Source organism: Sardina pilchardus, chromosome 17, assembly GCF_963854185.1.
Source record: "Sardina pilchardus chromosome 17, fSarPil1.1, whole genome shotgun sequence".
Classification (NCBI taxonomy): Eukaryota; Metazoa; Chordata; class Actinopteri; order Clupeiformes; family Clupeidae; genus Sardina; species Sardina pilchardus.
Window position 1 is genome coordinate 12,395,683 of NC_085010.1, and position 18,318 is coordinate 12,414,000.

An 18,318-nucleotide genomic window follows, 5' to 3' on the forward strand; every position below is an offset into this window, starting at 1 on the left:
AGCGCCACCAACTGGTCAAAGTTGGAAAACACGTTAATGCCCGTAACGTTTGATCCGTATGGCCGATTTTGATAAAACTTATACCGTTGGAATCCTCTGACTCAGCCGATTCCAACGCACCATGTGACGTAATTTTCCGCCATGATGGATTTTCCACCATTTTGAATTTTGTCCAAAATCAAAGTAAAGCGACTTTGGCCGCATAGTTCATCCGATCGTCATGAAACATGGCACGCGTGATCTACAGACCAAGGCGGATCAAATGCCTTGATTTCGCCTTCATACATCTAAGCGTTCGCCTGTGACGACCAATTAAATTCAGCGAGCGAAGCCGCCAAACAGGAAGTGTGCCTATCTTGGCAATGCTGTGACGTATGAAAGCCATATTTGGTGGGATGACTTGAGACCCCATCCAAAGCACCCTCAATAAATTTGGTGTTATTTGGTCTGTCGATGGCTCTATAATTAGCAAAAACGTGTGTGTTTGTGAATGTATGCTATTATTCGGAATAGCTCATCTTAAATTGCTTAGGTCATGCAGAAATGACATTTCAGAGTGATTTAAGATACAATGTTGATATTTTAAAAAAAAAAATCAAATCAAGGCCATTCTTGTAAAATATATTGGTGCAATTCTCACAGCATTATGGAGTTCTGCCATGTCCTGGCATACATTCCCAAGCATATGATAGTAGCCTCACACCATACAATTTATCATTAGATGTCGGAGATGGTCCGCAACGGTACAATGTGGATTGTTCTAGGATGGTCCGCAACGGAGTGTCTCATCCTGAGACTTGTTAGATCTAAGCAATGCCATGGCCCCTAAGGACAAGTACGGACTTACACGCTGTTAAGTGTTGTGGGTGTTCATTTGGTATATATACTAGACAATTACACGATGTTTCATACTGACGGTGTGTTTTGGATGATTTGTATTGACCTGAGCATTCTGGGTGAACTTCACTCCCAACGTCGGCGAAATACCGGAAGTAGAGCGGTCGCCCTGTCTGCAGTGTGCTTGAGGCAAGGAGGATTTTAATTAGAATGTAATCGCAGTTACACTTTCAACATAAAGTGTGTATATTTAGACTTCAAATTTCGGAATTTGAGAGGTCTAGTTATGAGGGTAGGCTAAACTAACTGCAGTTCAAATAGTTGGTTTTAACTTTACCAAGGCTGTTTTAATACTGAATTGCAACTGCTGTTATGAAGACAGTTTGGAGCCTGGCAGACGTGAAGGCAGTGAAAGGTAATTAAATGCATGCCTGGGAAGCCAATGTTGTTAACTGTAAATTTAATACGGACCGAGTGGTACGTTTTGCTGATGTCGTTTCGCAACTCATCGAGCTAGCAATTGCTGTCAAGCATCAGGCAGTGCATAGATAGATAATATTATGACACTTTTTTACAGTCAGTGAAGCACCGAGTGAAAGTCAACGTTTGCTTTATATCCAGTGACAGTGGTGCTGATGTCGTTTGAATAAGTAGGCCTACAGTAAACTTAGTCAGAAGATCTAAAAAATATTTGCAATTATTGCTAGCTATATGGTCTATGTGCCATCAAGTTGAAGTAGGCTGGTCATGTCTATAGCGTGATTGTTTTCAATAACTACTCCTCCTGATTGATTGTCATTGACACCGTCAGCGTGATTATTTAGATATTAATTTAACATGACAACAAAGCGAGTCAAACTATAAATAGCCTACAAGTCTGTTTATTGAATGAAAGTATCGTTATGATTCCCATGCCTCAGAGCCTTAGCGCTCTGGCTAGCGCGGTAGGCAGGCGAGCGTAGTTAACGTTCCCGTGCTGTGGGTGGAAGAGAGGACTCAATTCGCAGTGAACGACATAGTGAGATTGTTAGTTGATATTAGTAGGCTAATTGTTAATTGCTTAACGTTGCCTACATTTAGCTATGGGGAAGGAAAGGTGATATTGCAGCCTGGCGATATTGTAAGCTATTTGTCTATTTCATTTGCTTTTGGCAGCTAAATGGAACGTTATGGAAAATGCCAACATCGACCAACCAAACTCAGGCTAACAGCTTCTTATTGCGAGTGAAAACCATAGACATAGAACGCGTTCTATGTCTGTGGTGAAAACTAAATGGCATTGTATAGCATTAGTTTTTGGCATGGGAACATTTAGACTGTCTTTCAATTCATTGGCTAGATGATACAAAGATGTTTCAAGAAGTTAGTGAGGAGCAGGAGAGAGAGAGACTGATGCTGCGGTGGTCTGCGTGATTGAGGTCAGTAAAGGTGAACGATGATTAAATGAACGATGATTAAATGAACGATGTTAAAGATGATTAAACGTTGCAAATGTCACATAAGCCGAATGGGAACCGGGGGAAAAGTTTCAAAACGTTGTGGCCGCTGAACTTGGCTTTTGCAACAGGCTTTTTTGGCTGAGTTCGTTTTATTTTGTATGATGGTTGTGTCAGAATCAGAAATGTCACCTTATCGCAAAGTGTGTAGCCTAATTAGATTAGCCAACAGTGTAGGCTATAGGCTGTGTAGACAACATGCACAGCAATATGTGTAGCCTATGTAGAGACAACATGCACAGCATTCAACTCAGTTGATTGGCATAGGCTAATAACAATGAAAAGGCGAAAAGAAAGTAATCTCCATATTTATATGCATGTTATCAAAGTTGGATAAAAACACAAAACAAATAGTGATGATCCATGTGTAGGCTATAGGCCTAATGCATCTCAAACTCAACCCAGGCATTCCCAACCCCTCCTAAGGAATTGTCTTATTCATGCCCTTTATGCCCTTATTTCATATAATTCTGGCCAACTTGTTGCTCTTACTGTGTAGGCTTAGCCTAAAACCTACATTAAATAGTCGGGATGTAAAAAACAGGCATAGGCTACCTTATGCATTTATTTTAGTAATAGTAGGCCTACCCCATTCCCAACATCATCTAGAAATGTTGGTTCTGATAAATGTTTGTAGGAACGATGAAAAAAACGATGTAGGAACGATTTTTTTTTTTTTTTTGCGCGAGCGAAATGGTAAACTTTTAAGAAATCATCATCCACATCATAGTATGATGCTGTGTGGGGTTATGGACTTGACAGTTTTGCATGGAATTGCCCATACAGTATACATACAGTATACATATTTAAGCAATATAGCACGAGTGGGAGTGGGTTGTTGCTAGATATTCCCACGGGTGTTGTTCGGCCGTAGCCTCGAGGCCCGAGGCCGAGTGGCGCAGGCAACTACATCCGTGGGAATATCCAGCAACAACCCACGATCACAAGTGCTATATTGCTTTTATACAACAATTCTACCACTTGTTTTTTGCGCTAATTTCCCATTATAATGTAAATCGCTAAAACTGTCTTGTTTGTAGAACTAACTTCTCTCCGCCACAAAGTTCTATTACTTGCAGGACAAACTGCCGTTACTAGTTCTAAATGGATGGTTGCTATGGCCAAAGGCCAGTCGTTAGTTCTAAAAGCACGTTGCTATGGCCAAAAGCCAGTCGTTAGTTCTATCTCTCCCGTTGTCAAGCAATGCAGAATATAGCCTAATAAACGTTAGCTCGCATTGCGTCTGGTTAGGACATGCTTTTAGCTTTGAAACATCACTATTTTGCTGAGCCTACATGCCATCCAACTAGCTAATATCCACCTCCGTCATATTCTATGTTCTGAGTATCTGTATTTCAGCTTGGATGCAATGTGACAGTTCGTTTTACACTTGACAATTTGACATTGTATCGCGGAGTGATTTATTATTAGCTGTGAAAAGTCAGAGTGGATTATCGTGGGATATTTCAACTCATGGAACGTCTCTCGGCCAATCAGAAACAAAGAAACAGCTTCATAGAACCCAATTGTTGTATAATAAGATTTGACACATTGCAGTTTTTTAATGCTGGGGTTATTTATAAATCAAAGAATTGTGGGTAGATGTGGGTGAACTGTGCAACATGCAGTTTGTGGACAAGAGGCAGACGTAACAGACAGATATTTGTGTTTGAAGGGGTGGTGTGTCTGTGTGTGTGTAAGTGTGTGTGTGTGTGTGTGTGTGTGTGTGTGTGTGTGTGTGTGTGTGTTTATGTGAAAGTCTTCGTTGCTAGTCAACTCAGCGACATGCAGTTTGTGGACAAGAGGCAGATGTAACGGACTGACGTTTCTGTTTGAAAGAGTTGTTTGTGTGTGTGTGTGTGTGTGTGTGTGTGTGTGTGTGTGTGTGTGTGTGTGTGTGTGTGTGTGTGTGTGTGTCTTTGTTGCCGGTGTACAGTATTTCTGAATATGAATGCTGTCTGGACAGGAAATGGCATAGCTTTTATCACATGCAACCAATCCAAAATCGATTTCATATTCAGAAACGTTAACCAGTAACAGCCTGGTTGCTTTGACTTATCAAAACCAAATTTTATCCTATTACATCATTTGAACAGGTGAGTCGTCCTGTTTATTTTACCATCCATTTGAGGCTATAACACATTGCAACTTATTTAACAGTGAGTAAACTGCGGATGTTCCCGCATAACAGGATAGCTATACTCCTAACATTACTCGTATTTGTTCTAGAAACATGCCTAGTTCTAGCCTGGATGCCAGACCGAAGTTTAGCCCCGCCTCCATTCTTTTTCGGCAGGGAACTTCGGTCTGGCACTGCTCCGTTCAGCTGCTACTATTCGAGATACACTTCGGCTCGGACCAATCACATTTCACAGGGCGGGCTTTACGTGATGATTGACATATGAACAGCAGTGACGTTCACGGCTGCATGCGTCCTCGTTCAACGAGTTGGTAGTGAGACCATGTTCGCTTAGGTTGATTTTGATTGCAACAGAAACGCTATGGCTATGAATGCATAATTTGTTCATGCAGTTTGGCCTTTCGTTTATCTTAGCTATTGAAACGGAGGTTTTATCACGGATTCGCACAACTATTTCTGAACACTTAGACCAACGAGGATGTGTGGGAAAACTTCAGTTTCACTTTCACCCAGTTAAAACAGCATGTTTGGGTGATGTTGTTCCCGTTTGTTTAAAAATGTCTGTTTGCTCGTTGGGTTAACGACACACTTCCCCAGCTGTTCATTGCATATAGTTTGAAGGAATTATTTTTAAAAACGAAGGAGGATGTTTTCCATAGCCTACCCTGCTACATATTTCTGTCTTAGATTTCGCAGATACTGACAGCCAATAACTTGTTCTGTTTGGTTTGGTCTATCCAATGAGTGCAGAGCTATCCCCCCCGCACTGTATCGGTTGAATCACGCCCCATAATCGCAGCTGAATGGAGCAGTTTCAGACTCATATTCTGATAAGAATTGAGTATGACGTCGTCAGGCTAGCCTAGTTCCTTAGGCTCCCTCCTTCCTTCAGTGGTTACGTGTTTCATGCTAGCTACACGTGAACAACTCATACTTAATTCAACACAAGGTCTACAGACCTTAGAGGTGTACATTTCATTTTCATACATCAAAGCGTTCGCCCGTGACAGCCAATCAAATTCGATGGTGAAGCGTCCAAACAGGAAGTGAGGTCAAATCTCGGAAACGCTGTGAGGTATCGAGACCATATTTGGCGGGATGATTTTGGACACCATCCAAAGTAGCCTCAGTAAATGTGTTGTAATTTGGCCACTAGGGGGCGCCGCAATTAGCAAAAATGCATTTTGGCTCATATCTCTTTACGTCTTTGGGATGACATCTACATTTTTACATTGGAGGTGCTCTGGGACATACCACTGATAAACCTAGGCAACTCGTCAGGTCAGTGTAAGAATTCGGCAATCGAGGGCAACGTCGCCAAACTCGAAGCAGCTTCGCGTCTTGGCCAAACTTTGGCGCTTTGACCTGAGGGCGAGCTGTCGCGTATCCTGCCGGGGCGCTCTCGCGGCGCGTTGGAGCAAGCACACTTCGCACTTTCCCACCGGGAAATGCATTCTAGTTTATCTTGCGGAACATTTTTGTCTCCCTATCTTGTCCTAGGGATTTGGAGCTAGAGACGCCGTTCCACTTCTCACGCGTGCGTCCTGATGCGAGGATGGTGGCTTGTATAAAGCTTTTCGATACGCCTTGTCGTTCTCCCGTTATTCCAGTTTTTCCGGTCGATTTTTCCCCATAGGAATGAATGGAAAAGCGACTTTTGAGCGCTGATGCCCACACATTTTTCCACCTGTAGCCCAAACCGTAAGACATAAAGTCATGGAATTTGGTATGCTGATAGAGGAGACTGCCTTGATTGACACCACCAGGTTTCATGCTCGCCACTCTCACGCTCTAGCGCCACCAACTGGTCAAAGATGGAAAACATGTTCATGCCCGTAACTTTTGATCCGTATGGCCGATATTGATAAAACTTATACCATTGGAATCCTCTGACTCAGCTGATTCCAACGCACCATGTGATGTAATTTTCCGCCATGATGGATTTTCCGCCATTTTGAATTTTGTTCAAAGTCAAAGTAAAGCTACCCTGGCCGCATAGTTTATCCGATCGTCATGAAACTTGGCACGCGTGATCTACAGACCAAGGTGGATCAACCGCCTTGATTTCGTCTTCATACGTCTAAGCGTTCGCCTGTGATAACCAATTAAATTCAGCGAGCGAAGCCGCCAAACAGGAAGTGCGCCTATCTTGGATATGCTGTGACGTATGAAAGCCATATTTGGTGGGATGACTTGAGACCCCATTCAAAGCACCCCCAATAAATTTGGTGTTATTTGGTCTGTCGATGGCTCTATAATCAGCAAAAACGTGAGTGTTGGTGAATGTATACTATTAATCGGAATAGCTCATCTTAAATTGCTTTAGGTCATGCCAAAAGGACATTTCAGAGTGATTTAAGATACAATGTTGATATTTAAAAAAAAAAAATCTATTTATTGCCATTCTTGTAAAAGGTACTCATGTGTATGCCACAGCACAGCATTGTTCCAAGTCTGACGCATACAGTTCAATGACATCATGATTTCAAACTCGATATTACTCAATCCTCGGTTGACTGACATGGGATGGTCCGCAACGGTACACCAATGGTGTAATTCTAGACTTGTCCGCATCGTTGTCTCACGAGACTGGGTAATTCTTAGAGATGCCATGGTCCCGAGGGACAAGTACGGACTTACTCGCTGTTGAATACAATGTGTGTTCAGTTGTTATATATAGTAGACAATCACACGATGTTTCTCAGTGACGGTGTGTTTTGGATCATTTGTATTGACCTGAGCATTCTGGGTATTTCACTCAGAGGATCATATGACACCCCCACAAAGCAGGCGAAATACCGGAAGTAGAGTGGTGTGCGTGAGGCAACGAGGATTTTAATTAGAATGTAGTCCTATGGAAATCGCAGTTACACTTTCAACAGTAAGTGTGTTTAGACTTCGAATTTCGTCACATAATTTATATCATAGCCACCTAAGAGTTTACCAAAGATAACGTTGTTGTCCATTTCAATTTAATAAATGTTTCTGAATTTGGGGAGGTCTCCTTATGGAGGTTATGGGGTTATGTTTTCCATGTATTCCTGTAGGAAAAGGTTGTGGCTTACACTTTCATAAAGTTTGTATATTTACACTTCAAATTTCGTTACACCATTTATATCATAGCCACCCTAAGGTTTAACAAAAATAACAACGTAGTCCAATGTTATTTTAATGCATTTTTCGGAATTTGAGAGGTCTAGTTATGAGGGTAGGTTAGCTAACTGCAGTTCAAATGCTAATCGCGACTAGCATCGCTAGTTGGTTTTAACTTTACCGAGGCTGTTTATACTGAATTGCAACTGCTGTTATGAAGACAGTTTGGAGCCTGGCAGACGTGAAGGCAGTGAAAGGTAATGAAATGCATGGTCCAAGTAGCCTGGGAAGCCGTCTAGTTATGAGGGTAGGTTACCTAACTGCAGTTCAAATGCTAATCGCGACTAGCATCGCTAGTTGGTTTTAACTTTACCGAGGCTGTTTATACTGAATTGCAACTGCTGTTATGAAGACAGTTTGGAGCCTGGCAGACGTGAAGGCAGTGAAAGGTAATTAAATGCATGGTCCAAGTAGCCTGGAAAGCCAAACTATGTTAACTGTAGCCTAAGTTTAATATGGAACGAGTACGTGTTGCTGATATCATTTCGCAACTCATCAAGCTAGCAAGTCAAGCTAGTCTACATCAGGCAGTGCATAGATAATATTATTACACTTTTTTACAGTCAATGAAGCACCAAGTGAAAGTCAATGTTTGCTTTATATCCAGTGGCAGTGGTGCTGATGTCGTTTGAATAAGTACAGTAAACTTAGTCAGAAGATCTAAAAATATTTGCATTCATGCTAGCTGTATGGTCTATGTGCCACCTATGAATCCCCCTGTTGCAAGCTGCTGCCAAGTAGGCTGGTCATGTCTAAAGCGTGATTATTTTCAATAACTACTCCTCCTGATTGATTGTCATTGACACCGTCAGGGTATGGCTTACCAAGACAGGGAGAAAGTAAGCTGTGTATGGCAGGTGCGTGTGGTAGGCTAGGCAAGGCAGTGCTATTCCATGTAAACTGCAGTGGTGGACTGCGTGATCGCTGGTCAGGCCACCCCCAACCAGCAAAATGTGACGTGATATATATCTATATGTATACTGTATCTATCTAGGATATCTGTATATATCTATGTATCTATCTATAATCTGCACTTTTTACTGCTGAACCGTGTCTTGCCCGTTTCTCTTTACTCCTCTCTCATGTCAATCTCAAGGGGGCTTGTTCAGTGGTCCCCAATGTGACGCAATAGAGTACATTGAGGGGGAAAGAAGAATCATTGCAAACCTCAAATCATTGCAACATCAAATAGGCCTACAATGGATAACAGTTTAGATGAGTAGTACCTAATGCAAATTTGTTTAATAATGCAAACCTTGCAATACGGCCTTTAACATATGTGATATTTTGGATACCCATTTCATTGCAGAGGATAGGGTAATTGTGTTTGAAGGGGACGTGACTTAACATAGGCTATAATTAACTATTTTTACGACTTGATTCAAAGCAAGGTCGGGGGCATATATTTTTTTTTTACAGTTAAGAGTTTTCCGACACTCAATGTGTCGCTACCATGGCAGGATTTTTCTGCTTGGCTTTCGTTATGAAGCTTGACTTGACCTGTCATCGATGCTGCCCCGTCAGTGCAAACTACGCATATCCCTGCTAACTTAACCCTCTAACCGCCCAAGGCGCCGTACGGCGACAAGCAACATCACTGATTAAAACAGACGGTAGATCCGAGTAGGGTGACAAATCGCCTTTGTACTCTCCACCACTAGTTGGCAGACATCCAGAGCTTCGATTCAAGCCCAAATTCGAGTAAAAAAGTTTTCAGGAAGTGCCTGTATTACTCGCGAGAAACAAAAAAAAAAGACGCATTTCCTGTTTATAACGCGGAAGTGAAATGCGCGATCGCTATACACAAATTGAAGCAGAAAAACGGCAAATGTTAAAAAACAAAGTCGTGTGTTATGAAGTATTGGGTCTGCCATTCACCTACTCTGATTCTGAAGGAGAATATCTGCCTTTTGGAGATTATGATCGGTCGTTCATTGGCAGTGACAGTCAAGATGCGTCTGTGAATGGAGGTGGGTCTTTGCGTGTGTACGTCAATGTTTACCTGCAGCAATGTTGACCAAAGGGTTCAACCAAGCATGGTGTGCTTGGTGCCAGTGATAGTCATGATGATAGTGTCTGTAATTGTCATGGTGCAGACAGCAGGTCTAGTAAAAATAGGGCTCTGAAGAACTACAAAGTCATCCGCGATAGGAACTGATTTGACCAGGCTACTGTATTATATAGTAACATAGGGATTGTGGTAATACTAATAGTTTACTATTGTTGGTTTACATGTGGCTGTGGTCCTGTTTGTTTGTTATGTCGGAGAAATTACAAAAATCAAAGTAAAACTGCTCAAATGTGTTCAACAATCAGTATTTACTGAAATGTGCATAATTTGACGCCATTGCCATCCTGTGACGTCATAATATGCAAATTAGATGAGTAAATTTACTCCCTTTATAAACTTTAGTTCATACTCAATGATTTTCACATTTACAGTAGGACTTTATCTCTGACCACTTTCAAGCCATGGCCTTTTGAATTTTTTATGCAAAAATCCAAAAAAACCCGGGCGGTTAGAGGGTTAACTGGAAAGCTATACTGGACGCGTAACTGAAGCGTTCCGTTCGCGACGCGTACAATTCATTTTAGATGACTGGTCCATCTCCCACATCTGTTATAGCTACTTTAATAGTGGAAGCTAATTCAACACTTCAGTTCTGCACCGGATGTAGCTCCCCTGTACGCTCATGATTTGTAAAGCAGGCAACAATTCTGTTACCCTGAACATCTCATCTCCGGTAGCATTGTCCAGTTCTTTGCCAAATAAAATGATCTGAAATCTCATCATCCACGTATCTCACGTTAGCGATCAACTGGCAAGGCCAACTGGTCAGTGGAGTTTTTCCATTTCTTATGCAGCATCTGGCCCTAGCATCACTTTAACCATTTGCAGGCTAGAATGAGCGACTCTGTTAAATTGTGTGGCTTTTTTAAATTTAGCAAACAAATCTGAAAAACGAGCCACACGCACGATAGAAAGCATAGCATTCAGTGTCTTTGTTCTGGTGCAGCACATTCCGAGGTTCATGTGGAAGCGAATGCACTCTCTTTAAAAACATATCCATTGCGTGCACCTGCATTCTGCCGTCTGCTGTCAATACAGAACAACAAACAAACAAACTTAATGTTAACGAAGTTGTTAACATTACGCCCTGAAGTAAAGTAAACTGTAGCCTATTGTTGTTTGTGCTGCAAAGAAAACTTGAATTGATATAATTGCAATATAATTATTATGGCCAAATTTCTTTTTATGAAATGATATATCAAAGCAGGTAGAAGTAACTGTAGTCACTTGACATTTCTGAGGATTTACATATTTCCATCAGGGCAGTGGTATAGAAATTCTTCAGTGGAGGGACCACACTAGTTAATCACGCCATCAACACCTTCTTACCTTTTCTTCTGTTATTACTATTCTTTAACTTTATGGTAGAAAGTGAGTCCAGCAAATTGAGAACCTAGGATCCTGTTTATGTTTATGAATGTGACTCCAGTATATGTTGAGACATAAGAGTGGAAAAGGGGGTTACATTTATATAATGCAAATGATTATGTTAACAATGTCATCGAATATGTTGTACAAACAAGAAGAGCGAAATGGTAAACTTTTAAGAAATCATCATCCACATCATAGTATGATGCTGTGTGGGGTTATGGACTTGACAGTTTTGCATGGAATTGCCCATGCAGTATATACATATTTAAGCAATATAGCACGAGTGGGAGTGGGTTGTTGCTAGATATTCCCACGGGTGTTGTTCGGCCGTAGCCTCCGGCCTCGAGGCTACGGCCGAACAACACCCGTGGGAATATCCAACAACAACCCACGATTACGAGTGCTATATTGCTTTTATACAACAATTTTACCACTTCTTTTTTGTGCTAATTTCCCATTATCATGTAAACGTTTAAATCGCTAAAACTGTCTTGTTTGTAGAACTAACTTCTCTCCGCCACAAATTTCTACTTCATGCAGGACAAACTGCCGTTACTAGTTCTAAATGGATGGTTGCTATGGCCAAAGGCCAGTCGTTAGTTCTAAAAGCACGTTGCTATGGCCAAAAGCCAGTCGTTAGTTCTATCTCTCCCGTTGTCAAGCAATGTAGAATCTAGCCTAATAAACGTTAGCTCGCATTGCGTCTGGTTAGGACATGCTTTTAGCTTTGAAACATCACTATTTTACTTAGCCTACATGCCATCCAACTAGCTAATATCCACCTCCGTCATATTCTATGTTCTGAGCGTCTGTATTTCAGCTTGGATGCAACGTGACAGTTCGGTTTACACTTGACAATTTGACATTGTATCGCGGAGTGATTTATTATTAGCTGTGAAAAGTCCGAGTGGATTATCGTGGGATATCTCAACTCATGGAACGTCTCTCGGCCAATCAGAAACAAAGAAACCGCTTCATAGAACCCAATTGTTGTATAATAAGATTTGACACATTGCAGTTTTTTAATGGTGGGGTTATTTATAAATCAAAGAATTGTGGGTAGATGTGGGTGAACTGTGCAACATGCAGTTTGTGGACATGAGGCAGACGTAACAGACAGATATTTGTGTTTGAGGGGGTGATGTGTATGTGTGTGTGTAAGTGTGTGTGTGTGTGTGTGTGTTTATGTGAAAGTCTTCGTTGCTGGTCAACTCAGCGACATGCAGTTTGTGGACAAGAGGCAGATGTAACGGACTGACGTTTCTGTTTGAAAGAGTTGTTTGTGTGTGTGTGTGTGTGTCTTTGTTGCCGGTGTACAGTATTTCTGAATATGAATGCTGTCTGGACAGGAAATGGCACAGCTTTTATCACATGCAACCAATCCAAAATCGATTTCATATTCAGAAACGTTAACCAGTAACAGCCTGGTTGCTTTGACATATCAAAACCAAATTTTATCCTATTACATCATTTGAACAGGTGAGTCGTCCTGTTTATTTTACCATCCATTTGAGGCTATAACACATTGCAACTTATTTAACAGTGAGTAAACTGCGGATGTTCCCGCATAACAGAATAGCTATAACATTAGGCTACTCGTATTTGTTCTAGAAACATGCCTAGTTCCTTAGGCTCCCTCCTTCCTTCAGTGGTTACGTGTTTCATGCTGGCTACACGTGAACAACTCATACTTAATTCAACACAAGGTCTACAGACCTTAGAGGTGTACATTTCATTTTCATACATCAAAGCGTTAGCCCTTGACAGCCAATCAAATTCTATGTTGAAGCGTCCAAACAGGAAGTGAGGTCAAATCTCGGAGACGCTTTGAGGTATTGAGACCATATTTGGCGGCATGATTTTGGACACCATCCAAAGTAGCCTCAGTAAATGTGTTGTAATTTGGCCACTAGGGGGCGCCGCAATTAGCAAAAATGCATTTTGGCTCATATCTCTTTACGTCTTTGGGATGACATCTACAGTTTTACATTGGAGGTGCTCTGGGCCATACCACTGATGAATCTAGGCAACTTGTCAGGTCAGTGTAAGAATTCGGCAATCGAGGGCAACGCCGCCAAACTCGAAGCAGCTTCGCGTCTTGGCCAAACTTTGGCGCTTTGACCTGAGGACAAGCGGTCGTGTCTCCTACCGGGCGCTGTCGTGGCGCGTCTGAGCAAGCACACTTCGCACTTTCCCACCGGGAAATGCATTCTAGTTTCAGGTTACAATTACTTCAGGTTAATCGGAGGAGAGTAATTTATTTTATTTTATTTAAATAAAAAAAATCACCATAGCTAGAGATTGGTGTGTGTGTGTGTGTGTGTGTGTGTGTGTGTGTGTGTGTGTGTGTGTGTGTGTGTGTGTGCGCGTGCGTGTGCGCGTGCGTGCGTGCGTTCGTGTGTGTGTGTGTGTGTGTGTGTGTGTGTGTGTGTGTGTGTGTGTGTGTGTGTGTGTGTGTGTGTGTGTGTGTGTGTGTGTGTGTGTGTGTGTGTGTGTGTGTGTGTGTGTGTGTGCGCACAGGGGAATCCTAAGAGCAGGCATGTGTGATGTCTTGGGTGATAATGGTGCCCAAGGCCCCCGGTGATGACAATAATTCCAACCTAGACACATTACTGGCACTCCAGGATTCATCATTCATGCACATGCAAACTGCAGCAGTGGCCTCATTCTGCAGCAGTGGTCTCAGGTCTTCTTCACTGTGGCATAGAGGCTTGAGTCTGGCTGAGGAGGATTGTCTGTCACACACACACACACACACACACACACACACACACACACAGTGGAGATTGTATGAGTAGCCAAAATCAAATTTGCTGCCAGAAGCAAATGAAAATCTTCTAACATAATGTGACCCTTCAAAGCGAAATCAGTCGCTTTGCGCACAACGTTATTTTGAGAAAATCCACAATAAACTTCCGGGTTAAAATGTTGAATTTCACGTTTTCGCATAATTCGACAGTATACAGTAGTCTACCTTTTCATATCGTGAACTAATTTCACGGAAAAACATACGTCTTGACTGTTAAACCCAGCGAAGATTAAACACATTTGCAGTCATTCCCGTTGTCCACGCTGCTTAAAAAGATGATTTCTCCTCTTCTGGCATATCGTGACAGGAGAACCATGTCAACTTTGGATGCGGTTATCTTAGCGATAGTTAGTGTAATACCCTCGTATTCATGGCTTAGTTCATGGCCGTTCATGTGAGCACAATAACTTAATTTTGTAAATTTTACCGAAACGACTGGTTTCGCTTTGCAGGGTCACATATTAGATACAGCATCAGTTACTGTACACTCACCCAGAACAGATAGTGTGTGCTCAACCTGAACTTCTCTCTTTCCAGCACTGATCTCTCCTCTGTAGAGTCCACTGTCATTCTTCTGCAGTTTCATCAGCTCCAGAGAGAAGGTCTCCTTATTAAACTCCACTCTGAATCCATGGGTGAAATATATAAGAATGTCTCTCTGCGGTACATATTTCATTATTTTAACTGGGCCAAAGTACCACTGTATGATATCTATACTCTCCTTCTCCAGGTCCTGGTGTTGTTGGAACTTCAGAGTGACAGATCTTCCAGTTTGACTGTAGAGAGTTGAAGCTGTCTGCATACAAACACCAGAATGGTAAACACCATTCACCATCACCTGCATTTTAGTGAGGGAAAAAGGAAATAGTTTTAACTTTAACAGTCTACAGTGAAACTGCTAAAAGCCAGTTCTGCTGCTCCCTCCCATCATGCATGCCACATGAGGCACATAAGACAGAGGGGGCAAATTTAGCCAACAGCTTTACTGCAAACTGTGTTTCACTCCTCCTCAAGATTACTATGTCAAAGTGCATGTTTACATGCAGGATGATTCTGTCAATCTCCACTAGATCTAACTTAAGCCTACCTTACATTGCCAGACTTTGCAAAGATTTGGAAAAGATTTTTGAAAGACTACAGTATCAGACCCTCTCACATCTAAAGACAATTCATTGAGTTTTTAGTCACAGTATAGTCACAGGCCAGTCTCAGATTAGGATTTTGCAAAGACTGTGGGTCACTATTTACAAGACTGCTGCTAGATTCCTTCAAATTATTTCCATCGTGCAATAGGCTACACGTCATCATTAACAGGAAATCACATGATAGCCTACTCATATCAAAGTATTTTTTTCGCGTTTCTGCAGCATTGTTTGATGTGTGACATCACTAACAGATATAGAGTTGTTCTGTCTCGTAGAATAGCCGACTAATAAATTATAAGAAATGAAATAACAAATAATCATACAGGCTACAGCTGTCGCCCATTTTGCCCCTTCCTGTTTTCGTGTTCGCGAGAGGTTACTATTGGTTTTTAATGTTCACGTCAGTATTTGCATGAGCCACGACTGAAAAGACTTCCGATAATATCAAACATGTTTGATATTGTCGTAACGGCAAAACTAGAGAAAGACTGCCTCCGACGGACTTAAAACCGCTAAGATTGGCACCTTACACTAAACGATTTAGCTGACGGGAGCGCGCTGCGATTCTAGCACAACTCTCAACATTTCCGCCCGATTTTGGAAATTTAGTCGCCGACTGTTAAAACAGGCCAAAATCGTGCAATGTAAGCCAGCCTTTACTTACTCCACTTAATTGGGAACGCATCTTGCGCTCACAGGAGAGACACAGACAGTGGCAGATTCCAGCTGGCTTGGCGTTGAGTATCTCCTTTTTAATGTGAGAAACTTTAAAAGGAAATCCTGAAGGCAACAAAGGCGAGGCTACAAGTGGTTGCAACTTGCGAGGTTATCCGGTTCCCATTACTGACCAACAGCATGTTAGCTACATGATTATCTCAGTGTTCTTGCAAACGCTCATGGGAAAACAATGAAATGGTGACACCCAGGGTGCCTCTCAAACTCGCTCCTCGATCCTCGATGCTCGGTCCTCCATGCAGGCTCGTTCCCACTGATCTATAACTAACACTGGATAAACTATCCCATTGTTGCCGCCCCATCATTCTTTATGTAGATCAGTGAGGACGAGGCCGGAGGAAGGAAGGGAGGATGTATAAAAGATGAATGAGAGGCACCCCCAGACATCCCATGTGTCCCTTTTTGCCTTACTGGTTCAATAATTTCCCAGGCTTGCTGCAGGTGGCGGTAGTGCCTTTTTATGTCTGATATAAACTTTTCAAATGAGTTTTGTAAAATCAATTTATGGTGAAGTCCAATGAAATTAATTTCTTAATAGAAAATATTACGTTACGAGAATATTCACACTTTTTACTTGTTGATAACTAAAAAAAAGAAAAGAAAAGAAAATGTATTTTAAAATGAAGTCATATTGACAATAGCACAATAGCAATAGAATGACTTTCGAACATGGACAAGAATATAATAATATAAGTCTACCACTATTTTGCCATTGTAGAATGGAATTGTTGAGTCTTCATTGGCTATCATCAGCCCCCATGTCATGAACTCTTGTGAAGTTACTTGTGAAGGTATTTCAATTAATAGTACCCACTGGAACATATCACATCAGTCCTTTGAGGCCTAGGCAATTGAGCATGAGCATTATAATCCATGCACAGTGTCTTCTTAGTCATTACATGTGTGGGGGTTCACCTTAGAAGGACTCTCCCAAACTGCAGCTGGCTGTCGAACATCCTGCACAGAGCTGTCTCCTGGATTAGAGTAACCTAGACTTGAAGTTAACTACAGACAAACACAGAGACACACTAGCACTGTGAGTCCAATTATTGACAGAAAAAGAGTTACAACAATGGACACTAGTTCTCATTCATAAATCATTAAAAAGTCTTATGCCAAGAGTAGGTCTTTGTTGTGCTCTGGGTTCATATTGTAGACATTTCATTTTACATGTGTGGCCGTGAGAAGATGAGGGAGGAAAACAGTCTGCTCACCATGACATCAGCACTTCCTGTTTGAGTTGGACCTGTAGGTAGGCTACATATTACTTCTGTTTCAGAACCACAGTGTAAGTTATTGTATGTGACTCTACAAATGCCTTTTTACCTGTAGAAATGTCTCTTACCTGTTCTTTTAGCACCACGTTGTCTCCTTTGTTGATACCCGTATATAGCAACAACAATGAAGATAATAATGATGATGGGGATCATAATCATAATCATTGATATGTAGCGAGTTTCTGAAAGTATAGATGGAAAGGAAACATAAATGTCATTGCCTTTATCACTCTACACCATGGCTGTACACATACTGTAGAAATGTAAATACTTAACATATTTATGTTCTCATCATGAAGCATAATTAGTTTTGATAGACATTTTATTATTTTACTGTGACCATTGCCATTTTCATTGTAATAACTAATCCTAACAGCTACTTCTGTTTTTGATACTGACGCTGAATCTGTTTTTGGAATTTTGGATTTTAATATGTATCTGGGATTTTGATTATGTTCCTATCTGACATGATATCTGATTTTGCTTGCTGTTTTTTTGTTGCATTGCCGGTTTGGTGAACTGTTTTGGACTGCATCGATGTCTGCCTGTGCCTTTCTGTTCCCCATTTCATCACTCTGAATCTGCAAATCTATCCGCACTTGGGTGCAGTCTCTAATTTGTATCCCTGGCACATATTATTTGGAGCAATCAACATTGTTCATACTAAAAAGTTTTTGAACTGAATAGCTCTGTTCTGCCTTCAGCTCACTGTCCTAGATGATGTAATTGCCATGGTTACACAGATGAATCTTGTGTCTGAACCACTCCATCTCTTTCTTACCTAAACACAGAGGTTTAATTTCCAAGGTAGCATCTCTCCAGCTGACTGGGTTGCTATGGTTACAGATGATAATACCACTTCTGACAGAGAGGGTGAGGGTTGAGTCATTGGATACTCCTTCCTCTGGAGAGCAGGTGCTTCTGTTACAGGTGGAGGTCAGAGTGAGGCCATGACCTCTACAGGTCACGGTAACATTACAGGAGTCACTGCTGGACTGGTTAAAGACAACAGACATGGCAGGGGCCTCCACTGGATCTGAAACAAACAAATCCTGCACCTTATGATGATCTAGTGCTATTTGTCAAAGATCAAATGTCACGTTTAATTGAATACAGTATTAGTCACACTTACTCAGAACAGAGAGTATGTGTTCAACTTTAATATCTCTCATTCCAGCACTGATCTCTCCTTTGTAGAGTCCACTGTCATTCTTCTGCAGGTTCTTCAGCTCCAGAGAGAAGGTATCCTTATTAAACTCCAAGCTGCCTTTATGCGTGAATACT

At 41.5% G+C, this 18,318-nt stretch overlaps 1 long non-coding RNA gene across 1 annotated transcript; it reads right to left on the reverse strand.

Annotated features, from left to right (window-relative positions):
• Positions 1-12,177: 12,177 nt before the first annotated feature.
• LOC134062276 (uncharacterized) lies at positions 12,178-15,880 on the reverse strand. Its single transcript, XR_009935424.1, has 3 exons — positions 15,687-15,880; positions 14,370-14,715; positions 12,178-13,803 (listed from the first exon to the last, which is right to left on the reverse strand). It is a non-coding gene; the product is annotated as an uncharacterized LOC134062276 (long non-coding RNA).
• Between the last annotated feature and the right edge of the window lie 2,438 nt (positions 15,881-18,318).